The sequence below is a fragment of the Lithobates pipiens genome, unplaced genomic scaffold (assembly GCF_037356315.1).
Source record: "Lithobates pipiens isolate NorthernLeopardFrog02 unplaced genomic scaffold, aLitPip1_a1.2 Scaffold_8, whole genome shotgun sequence".
Taxonomy (NCBI): Eukaryota; Metazoa; Chordata; class Amphibia; order Anura; family Ranidae; genus Lithobates; species Lithobates pipiens.
The window spans coordinates 602,921,416-602,933,291 of record NW_027507903.1 but is presented as its reverse complement, the minus strand read 5'-3'; positions in this window follow the sequence as shown (position 1 = coordinate 602,933,291).

The following is an 11,876-nucleotide window of genomic DNA, read 5'->3' as shown; positions in this document are numbered from 1 at the left end:
CACAGTCACATACATGCATGTAGGTGACCGGCTTCCTTTAGGGTTTGGGGCACACATGTGCACACCCCCTGCCCACCCATGTTGTGATTGGACCCAGCATGAGTTTGGTAGCAGATTACAGCCAATTATTTCAGCTGAAACCAGCTAAAAGGCTGTGTCTAATCACATACAGAGGTCTGTGTGTACAGGGAACAGAGATCTGGCTGTTTCCTCTCCCTGAAAAGTAGGGAGAAAAAACAGCCCGCTCAGAACGTAAAAGCAGCACACATTACACAATATTAGGCACACATTTAACCCCTTGATTGCCCATAGATGTTTAATCACTTGACCACTGGGCACTTAAACACCCTTAATAACCAGATACATTTTCAGCTTTTGGTGCTCTCACATTTTGAATGACAATTACTCAGTCATGCAACACTGTACCCATATGAAATTTTTGTCCTTTTTTCACACAAATAGAGCTTTCTTTTGGTTGTATTTAATCACCGCTGGGTTTTTTTATTTTTTGTGCTATAAAATAAAAAATACAGAAAATTCAGTAAAAAAAAGAATTTTTCTTTGTTTCTGTTATAAAATTTAGAAGATTAGTAATTTTTCTTCATAAATTTTGGCCAAACTTTATACTACTACATATCTTTGGTAAAAATAAGTACAAATTGGTGGATATTAGGGATGGTCGAACGGTTCGTCCGGCAGTTGTTTGGCGTTGAATTTCGGCTGTTCACCGTCCGCCCGATCGGCGGACTATTGCCGCCGTTTGCCCGGCGGACTTCCGTGTTTACTGTGTAAAAGAACTTTGACCTATGATGACACATCCATCATGGGGTACAGGACAGCCAATTGAGACATTACAGCACATGGACACTTGGACATTCCCCCTAACTTATAAATAGACCCGATCCGGCGGCCATTTTACATTCTTTCTTCTGTCACTATAGGGAGAGGTTGTTGTGTGGAGCAGGGAGAGATTGCAGTGACCCAAATCGCTAGCTATTTGGTCCACAAAAGTTCTTTTCAGGACTGGTGCTGTGGGCTGTGTGCTGCAGGGACAGTCAGTTTAATCATTAGCTGTTACTATTATGTCCACAAAAGTGCTATTCAAGTTATTGTTCCAGCAGCCTCTGTTTTGTCAGTTCAAATAGTGACAGGCAGGAAGCTGTGTGTGAGGCAGTGAGGGACAGTCAGTTTAATCAGTAGCTGTTACTATTAGGTCCACAAAGGTTCTTCAGGACTGGTATGGTAATAGGCTTGTACACGTATAATATATAATATAGAAAGAATATTATACTTGACTGCTCCTCTTCTGCTGCAGTCTGCTAATCATTCACAACCTACTTGTTCTACAAAGGTCCTTATAAGGACTTGTAAGGTCTAGGGTGCTACAGTACATAGGGTTGGGTGAGGTACAGTCTGCTATTCCTTAAGGACTGGTATAGGTCCACAATACATAGGGTTGAGGTGCACTACTGCTGACTGCTGCCCTATCCTGCAGCAGTCCTTCATCAGTATAGGGACTGATGTACAGTCTGCTAATCTTTCACAACCTACTTGTTCCACAAAGGTCCTTATAAGGACTGGTAAGGTCTAGGGTGCTACAGTACATAGGGTTGAGTGAGGTACAGTCTGCTATTCCTTAAGGACTGGTATAGGTCCACAATACATAGGGTTGAGGTGCACTACTGCTGACTGCTGCCCTATACTGCAGCAGTCCTTCATCAGTATAGGGACTGACATACAGTCTGCTAATCATTCACAACCTACTTGTTCCACAAAGGTCCTTATAAGGACTGGTAAGGTCTAGGGTGCTACAGTACATAGGGTTGGGTGAGGTACAGTCTGCTATTTCTTAAGGACTGGTATAGGTCCATAATACATAAGGTTGAGGGGCACTACTGCTGACTGCTGCCCTATACTGCAGCAGTTCTTTATCAGTATAGGGACTGACGTACAGTCTGCTAATCATTCACAACCTACTTGTTCCACAAAGGTCCTTATAAGGACTGGTAAGGTCTAGGGTGCTACAGTACATAGGGTAGAGTGAGGTACAGTCTGCTATTCCTTAAGGACTGGTATAGGTCCACAATATATAGGGTTGAGGTGCACTACTGCTGACTGCTGCCCTATACTGCAGCAGTCCTTCATCAGTATGAGGACTGACGTACAGTCTGCTAATCATTCACAACCTACTTGTTTCACAAAGGTCCTTATAAGGACTGGTAAGGTCTAGGGTGCTACAGTACACAGGGTTGAGTGAGGTACAGTCTGCTATTCCTTAAGGACTGGTATAGGTCCACAATACATAGGGTTGGGGTGCACTACTGCTGACTGCTGCCCTATACTGCAGCAGTAGTCCTTTATCAGTATAGGGACTGAGAGTTTTGTCACAGGGTCATTTAAAAAATGACAGGCAGAGGAAGAGGCAGGCCCTTCCGCAGGGGTGGTAGGGGTAGGGCAGGAGCAACAGGCTTGAGCCAAAGTGGGAAGTTGCAGAAGGTGCGTTCAATTCATTTAAATGACGCACCAGACTTGGTTGAGTGGCTCACTCAGCCTTACGCTTCTGCACCCCCCTCATCCTCTCGATCTGCACCCTCTTCTTCACTCTCTGCTATGTGCATCCCCAAAGACACTACCACCAACAACATCACCACCACCACATACCTTCCGCTAACCCTCTTGCCCAACGGTTGACGGCTGGCTTGTCAGAACTCATAGCCCGCCAACTACTGCCATATAAACTGGTGGACTTGGAGGCCTTTCTCAAATTTGTGGCCATTGGAACACCACAATGGAAGGTCCCAGGAAGGAAGTATTTCTCAGAGAAGGGCATCCCAGAGCTATATGGCCATGTTCAGCAGCAAGTGAATGTATCTCTGGCACACAGTGTCGGTGCCAAGATACATCTGACCACAGACACGTGGTCTAGCAAACACGGGCAGGGAAGGTATATCACTTTTACTGCCCACTGGGTGAACCTTCTGACGGCCGTCAAGCATGTAACCCATGGCACCCGTGTAGATTTGGTTTTACCGCCACGGATTGCATGCAGGCCTGACTCTTCTTCTCCTCCTCCTCCTACTCCATCCTCCTCCCTCTCCTCCTTGGCTGACTCCTCCTTTTCCGCTGCTAGCGTCTCTTCCGCTGCACCGCCCAAGCTCCCCAGAACCTATTCCACATGCCAGGTGAGACGTTGCCATGCCGTGCTGCGTCTGTTGTGCCTGGAAGCCAAGAGCCCCACTGGCCCGGCACTCCTTTCAGCTTTGTGTTCACAGGCAGATCAGTGGCTAACACTGCTCAATTTGACAGTTGGTAAAGTGGTGTGTGACAACGGTGCCAATCTGCTTAGCGCATTGAAACAGGGCAAAATCACGCACGTGCCATGCATGACACACGTCTTAAAATTGGTCATGCAGCGATTCGTTGTCAAATACCCTGGGGTCCAGGTCATCTTGCGGCAGGCAAGGAAAATCTCGGCCCATTTCAGAAGATCTTACACAGCCACGGCTCGCCTTGCTGACATTCAGCGGCGACACAATCTGCCGGTCAGACGTCTTATTTGCGATTGCCCAACGTGATGGAACTCAACCTTCTATATGCTTGATAGGCTTCTCCAGCAGAAACGTGCAGTTAACGTCTACCTGTATGAACTCTGCGGCAGAACCGGTTCTGGGGAGCTGGGGTTTTTTTCACCGCGCCAGTGGCTGCTCATGCGCGACACATTCAGACTTCTGCGGCCATTTGAGGAGATCACCAAACTGGTCAGTCGCAGCCATGGCGCCATCAGTGACATGGTAACTTATGCCTTCTTTATGGAGCGTGCATTGCGTCGTGTCATTGATCAAGCTGTGGAGGAGCAGGAGTGGGAAGATGAGGAAGTCGCAATGCTGGATGAATTCCCAGGGGGGGCTACTCTATCTGAGACAAGTCAACAACAGGAGTCTGAAGAGGAGTCAGAGGAGGATGGTGCCGGGGCGGATGAGGAGGAGCAAGAAGAGCATGCTTTAAACCTTTCTGGGATCCCTGTTGTGCGTGGATGGGGAGAGGAGAATGAAGAGGACGACATTATCCTGGATGATGAGCAGGAGCCAGGCCACCACACCGCTTCCACTTTAGTGCAAATGGGGGCCTTCATGCTCCAGTGTTTTAATAGGGACCCCCGTATAAAAAGCATAAGGGTCAAGGACCAGTACTGGGTGGCAACGTACTTAGACCCCCGGTACAAACACAAAATGGCGGAAATGTTACCGCCGTCGCAGAGGGCTGTCAGAATGCAGCACTTCCAGGCCTTGCGTTGTGTTGGTGACTTCGGATATGAGGTCATTCTTTCAGCCGACCCATCGACAGGTGTCATCCGGATCCAGCATCAGGGAACGCCTAGACCGTCAGGTGTCCGACTACATCGGGTTAACGGCCGATGTGGACGCTCTGAGGAGTGATGAACCCCTGGACTACTGGGTGGGCAGGCTTGACCTCTGGCCAGAGCTTGCCCAATTTGCAATCGAACTGTTCAGTTCAGTGTCCTGTCCGAAAGGACGTTCAGCGCAGCAGGGGGGATCGTGACCGATAAGCGTACTCGCCTAGCTCACAACAGTGTTAACTACCTCACATTTCTAAAAATGAATGAGGCATGGATCTCGGAGGAATTCAACACATGTGACCAGTAGACCATGTATATGTCTATAAACAATTTTTTTAATCGAGCACACAGACCTTCTTTCTTCATTTGGCTCACTTCCTTGTCCAAAAAATGCACACCGTACTATATGCCCGTACCCTCCTGTTTGAAGAGGTTGAGCGGTGTCATATTTCTACTGGGGCTTCTTATTATGAGGGGCTCCCGCCATCCCTGTGCTGACTTCCTCCTGGGGCTGTACCTCTGCTGTGCATATTATGAGGGGCTCCCACCATCCCTGTGCTATGCTCATTATGAGGGGCTCCCACCATCCCTGTGCTATGCTCATTATGAGGGGCTCCCACCATCCCTGTGCTATGCTGACTTCCTCCTGGGGCTGTACCTCTGCTGTGCATATTATGAGGGGCTCCCACCATCCCTGTGCTATGCTCATTATGAGGGGCTCCCACCATCCCTGTGCTATGCTCATTATGAGGGGCTCCCACCATCCTTGTGCTATGCTGACTTCCTCCTGGGGCTGCTTACGGTGCAGGTGTCAGTGCTGTATATCACGGTGCTGGTGTCAGTGCTGTATATCATGGTGCTGGTGTGAGTGCTTTATGTCACGCTGCTGATGTCAGTGCTCTCTATCACGGTGCTGATGTCAGTGCTGTATATCACGGTGCTGATGTTAGTGCTTTATGTCACGCTGCTGATGTCAGTGCTCTCTATCACGGTGCTGTTGTCAGATCACTCTATCACGGTGCAGGTGGCATTGCTGTATGTCACGCTGCTGATGTCAGTACTCTCTATCACGGTGCTGCTGTCAGTGCTGTATATCACGGTGCTGGTGTTAGTGCTTTATGTCACGCTGCTGATGTCAGTGCTCTCTATCACAGTGCTGTTGTCAGATCACTCTATCACGGTGCAGGTGTCATTGCTGTATGTCACGCTGCTGATGTCAGTGCTCTCTATCACGGTGCTGGTATCAGATGATTCTATCACGGTGCAGGTGTCATTGCTATATGTCACGCTGCTGATGTCAGTGCTCTCTATCACGGTGCTGTTGTCAGATCACTCTATCACGGTGCAGGTGTCATTGCTGTATGTCATGCTGCTGGTGATCATCTCCTGCACCCTCTTCTTTGCCTACCCTGGCCTTCCCTCTCCTCCATTGCCTTCATTCGCTCCACAGTCCTGAATTGTCACAACAATCTCACATATAAAAAAAGAATGCTTGTAGTTGTCGATCCCAGATTCACCTCATACATGTGTTATGTCATTGGCCATGTGGTGGGACTATGTTTGCACAGCTATTAATTATTTTGTGGCTGCAAATTTGACCTGTAGGTTTGCAAAGTTCGCCTCCCATTGAAGTCAATGGGGCCAGCCGCGAACGTTACGGTTCGCGAACTATCGGCCTGCGTTCGCGAAACGTCACTAGTGGATATTATTTGGTCTGTGTGAAAGTTATAGAGTCCACAAGCTATGGTGCCAATATCTGAAAATTGATCACACCTGAAGAACGGACGGCTTATTTCATTTCTTGAGACCCTAACATGCCAAAAAAGTACAAATACCCCCCAAATGACCCCTTTTTGGAAGACATTCCAAGGTATTTAGTAAGAGGCCTGGTGAGTTTTTTGAAGTTGTAATTTTTTCCCACAATTCTTTGAAAAAATCAAGATTTTTTTTTTCATTTTTTTTCACAAAATTGTCATATTATCAGGTTATTTCTCACACACAGCATATGCATACCACAAATTACACCCCAAAACACATTCTGTTATTACTCCCGAGTACGGCAATACCACATGTGTGAGACTTTTACACAGCCTGGCCACATACAGAGGCCCAACATGCAGGGAGCGCCATCAGGCGTTCTGGAGCACCCAGGCCAATTCTGACATTTCTTTCCTACATGTAAAAATCATCATTTATTTCAGAAAATTACATAGAACCCCAAAACATTATATATATATATATTTTTTTTTAGCAAAGACCCTAGAGAATACAATGGTGGTCGTTGCAAATTTTTATCTCGCACGGTATTTGCGCAGCAATTTTTCGAATTTTTTTGGGGTAAAAAAAACTGCTTTATGATTTAAAAAAAACAAAACAGTAAAGTTCACCCAATGTTTTTGCATAATGTGAAAGATGAAGTTAAGCCGAGTAAATAGATACCTAACATGTCACCCTTCAAAATTGCACACGCTCGTGGAATGGCGACAAACGTCGCTACTTAAAAATCCCCATAGGCGACGCTTTACATTTTTTTACTGGTTAAATGTTTTGAGTTACAAAAGAGGATGCGATACCTCACATGTGTGGTTTGAACACCATTTTCATATGTGGGTGGGACTTATGTATGCGTTCGCTTCTGCATGCGAGCACATGGAGACATGCTCTATAGATGCTCTAATTGAATGCCGTAGACCACCTCCGTGGTGGGCTTGCATTCCACCCATCGGAAACAAACAACCAGGAAGCCGGATAGGACATAGGGTAACGTGACCAGGTACCGCTCCGATGTACATTTCGTAATAACGTCTTCAGGAAGCGGCCATTTGGAATGGCCGAATGGCCGCTTACATTGGCTGGTGCCTACCCGGCACTGGGGCTGCTGGCTCATCGGTGTTGATGCTGTAATTGAATGCCATAGACCACCGCCATGGTTGGCGTGCATTCCACCTGTTGAAAACAAACAACCAGGAATCTGGATATGAAGTAGGGTAACGTGACCAGATACCACTCTGATGTACATTTCATGATAACGTCTTCAGGAAGCCTGAAGATGTTATTAGGAAAAATAAGTCGGAGCAGTGCTATGGAGTGTTTTCAACCCTGGGTGAGCTAATATGAACTGTATGTTGGATGGATTTTAATTGGTTGGAAGAGGACACAGAGGGAAGGGATATGGACTGCTGTGCATCCTGGGAGTGACAAGCGCCCTGCTGGGAGGAACTGAGCCTTGCAAAAGATGTAGACCCCAGAAGGACTGGGCCTGTGTATCACTTGACCAAAAGAACTACACATACCAACCTGACTAGGGATCTGTGGAGAGGAAAAGGAAGATCTGTTCCTGGGGTCAAGGCAGATGTTTTGAGGACATTGTGGCATTCATACTGTGCTGCAGGCTGTTAGTAGAATGTTTGCCACTAGTGGACATCTGGTACATGAGAACACCACTGTCACTGACTGGTGTTGCCACCAGATCATTAAGGAGAACGCTACTGTTGCTGACTAGTGCTGCCACCTGATTGTTGAGGAGAATGCTATTAACACTGACTTCACTGAGCCAAGAGAACTGAGGGAGACCAACTGTCACCCACGGAGTCACTGAGAGGCCACTGGCCAAATCCCACTGCACCCTATTATAGAGGAACAGTACTGTTTGCCTGGGAAACAATGCCTATAGCCGGGTTTGGATAAACTCTATCTGAGCTCTCCAACACTGGATTTGGTCCCCAATGTACTGGCTAGTAGGGAAACAGTTTGACAGAGACTGCCGAACTATTATTGTAGCATTGCCCTTTAGGCAGGACCATCCGCAGTATGATGCTTAGGGGTCAGTCTCTGGATCAATTGCTTATTATCAATAATATATTCTATTTGCTACTGTACATATATTTGTTTACCAACTGTACAGTCTCATTTTCTACTGTTTTGCTTATCTGTTTGAAGGGTATTTTCTGTTTCCCTTATTTTGTTTATTATTATTATTATTATTATATTATATACATTGTCAGTGGTGCCACCCCCCCCATCCATCCCCCTGATCTACATACAGGGATGCCAGATGCATGGATTCAAATGGGGTGGGGGGTTTGAAAATGATTAGAGCCAGAGGCTCTAATAGGCTTCAAAAAAGGGTGGTCTCGGGGCGCAGAGCACTGCGCTCTGAGCTCACCCAGGTGTGTTACAATAGCGAATGAATATTCACTATTATAACACTGAATCTCCTCCTGAATCTCCTCCCAGCCAATCGGGAAGCGGGTCACACGACTGACTGAAAGGATATCTGGCAGAAGACGTGCAGAGCACGGAGAAGAGAAGGGAGAAGACGCACGCAGGGGAACCAAGCAGCAAACAAGCAACCCGCAGCCTGGGAAGAAGCCGCCACCCCTGCCCGCGAGATGGGGTAAATGCGGGACCCCAACTGACTCCCCCCTGGGGGGGATGCCAGCTGTGACCCCCGTGGTGACCAGGCATCTGTGATCAGACGAATCCGAGGGGGGGGGGTTGTTTGCTGACCCCTCCATAAAAAAACACCAGCCGCCACTGTACATTGTTGCAATAAATATCCCCCCTTTTCAGGAGCTCTGGGAACAGTGGACCCGAGAAAACAGTATCTCCTTTGGGGTAAGCAATAAATACTTGTAGGTTTATATTGGCTTGTCAAATATAACTATTGTTTTTATTGCTATTACAGTGCTGATGTTATAAAATGAAAATGTATGCTGTGACCATTGATTTCTTTTAAGATACAACAGGAAATGAGAGCAAATTTGTCCAAGGTAAGGGAAATTCTCTCTTTGGCCTCTTTCACATGGTGGCTGACTTTTTGCTTCTCATAGGTAGCTGAGAGATATTGCTGCCTCCTGAATACCTATTTTTTTCTGATCCCAATGAGGATTACATTGAAATACCATTGGCCCAACTGCATGCCAAGCCTTTGGTACACGGTTGTGGCTGTTCCTATAGACTCTAATAGGCACATTTGGCATGTCTACTAAACGCGGCATGCCAAATGAAATTCGTTACACCACAAAAAATTGCAGCCATGGCAATGTGAACATACTTGAGTGGCTGACATGTACACATGTACACGTATAGTAATGCAGTCAAGGGCAGTAAAAATGTAATTTGACCACCTGTTTTTACTGATTCTTGGCTGTGGTAGAGAAGCAGGCTTTCAGCGGCTGCAAGAGGAAGATGGAGGTCATTGGTTCCTCTATATGCTACCCCCCCCCCATCTTTCCTATCGAGTTGTACACCATGAAGCATGGGGCCAGGTTGCAATTGCGACGCCTATAGTTATGCCCTGTTAGCAAGGACATAAAAACTTGACACTAACCCAGCCATTTTCATCCAGAGTTCTGCAGAATGCTAGGGTTTCCTCCAGAGGTGGCTAGGGATTCCTTGAACTGAGGTTGATTGATGCATAGGTCCAGGGGCAACTCTGTTTGCCACAGCCAGAGGCATGACAGCAATGGTGGCATTCTGGCCACCACCATAGGGCTTTTTTTCTGACCACTAACGTAAGGGGCATTTTTTTCACTGTCCCCCAATGGATTGGTTTTGGTAGGGGTTCCCCAAAACCTAAAAATGTTGTAGAAGAGTTGTAGAAGAGGGCCAGACCACATTCAATCATTATAAAACCAAGTAAGGAAGTCACGTTTCTTTTATGTTCTTTACATGAAAAATTATTTGGAGAATTTAGAGGTGAAAGTGTGACCTTCGCCATATTGTCACAACTGTGGTCGAGGGAGGTGCTGGGAACACAAGTGCAGAAATTTTACCAGTAGTTGATGAGGACCTCTTGCCCCTTCTTCTTGTGAGAGACTAAGTGGCGTTTCTTGGGCCTAAACCTTAGACATTTGTTGGCCTGTCGATATCATTACAATGTTAACTGTATTCAAGTTTGAGACTATCTCTGATTAATCTGTCACCTGATATATGTCCTATCATGAATATCCAAATCATAATATTATCATAGATGCTTATCAAGGTTTTAGTTATTGTATATAAATATGGCCACTTGAAGATCACTATATCCTCTGAGGTCCCCCCCCCCCCCCCCCCCATGTGGGATGCTTGGTTGGGTTGTATTTTCCCTACTGACCAAGCACAATAAACAAAGTTACTTATTACCTCTTTCTCCTGAAGTAGCAGATTTAATATCTGGAAAACGTGTTGAGAAGGGGTTGCCTCCCCCTGCAAGTATTGACTGGAAAGCTAATGTTATCCTGGTATCTTAGAAGCAATATATAGATAATTTGCATAAGATGGCTTGGTTTTCGAAACAATTGGAGGTAATTATATTTTCAGATGCATATATAAGGAAACAATACGCAATGCATATGCAATCATATGTATTTTGATTTCCTTATCCTTTAAGTTTATGTGAACAGAAATAAATATCTGTAGAATTTGAATATGTTAAAAATAGCTTTTTTATTGGTTTATATATAAAGAATTATATTTGAAGTCTTTTGGTATAATGAAATGTCTAGACCAGTGGTCTTCAAACTGCGGCTGGGGGGGACGTGACCCTTTGCTCACTTTTATCCAACCTTTGGGGAAATATTTCATCCTTTGACACCAATAATGGGGCAAAATCCCCCCCCCCCCCATTGACACCAACGAAGGGGCACAGTTCCATTCAATGACACCAACGATGGGGCACAATTCTTCTCACTGACACCAAAGATGGGACATTGTGTACTCCCACTGATCAAGAAAGTTTGGATACCCCTGTTCTAGACCAACCTTTTTTAAGCCATGGTTTGGTGGAACCCTAGGGTTCATCAGAAGGTTGCTAGAGGTTCCTTGAGCAATCTCTGCCTCTCGGAAAAGTTCCCTCTGACACTAATGATCTTTTAAGCTAACTGTAATAGGTAGAATCATCCCAATGACCACAAATTTAAGGATCATTCTTGGCACTCACCATCACGCTTATGTACAGTGAGCTGTATATAAGGTAAATATTAGCAGGGTTTCCCTGGGACCATAACATTACTTCAAGGGATCCTCCATGTTAACAAGTCTGAAAAAGACTGGTCTAGATCACGGGTCTCCAAACTTTCTATACAAAGGGCCAGTTTACTGTCCTTCAGATTTTAGAGGCTAAACTGTGGCCATTGGGAGTAGAAAATGTCCCAGCATTAGTTGCAGTAAACAGTACCCCATGTTTGATGTCAGTGAGAGGAATTGTGTCCCATTGTTGATGTCATTGGGAGGAACTGTGCCCCATAATTGGTGTCATTAGTAGTGTAGCACCCTCTAATTAGTTAGGTGCTAGTGAGGTTTTTCTCTGGCAGTGTAGGTACATTTAGGCAGGACTTGCTGGTTGCTAGGCCAGTTTGTTTTCATTCTGGGCTGGTAGTGGCTCAGGAGAGCAGCTGATGACTCACAGGAAGTGTCACTTCTCGATTACCTCACTCTTCCTTCTAGCATTTTCTAGAAGGAGGGGAGGAGAGGGGAAGAGAGATGGAGCTGCCTGTGGTATCTTAAGGAGCCTTAACCAATCCCCAACTTAGAT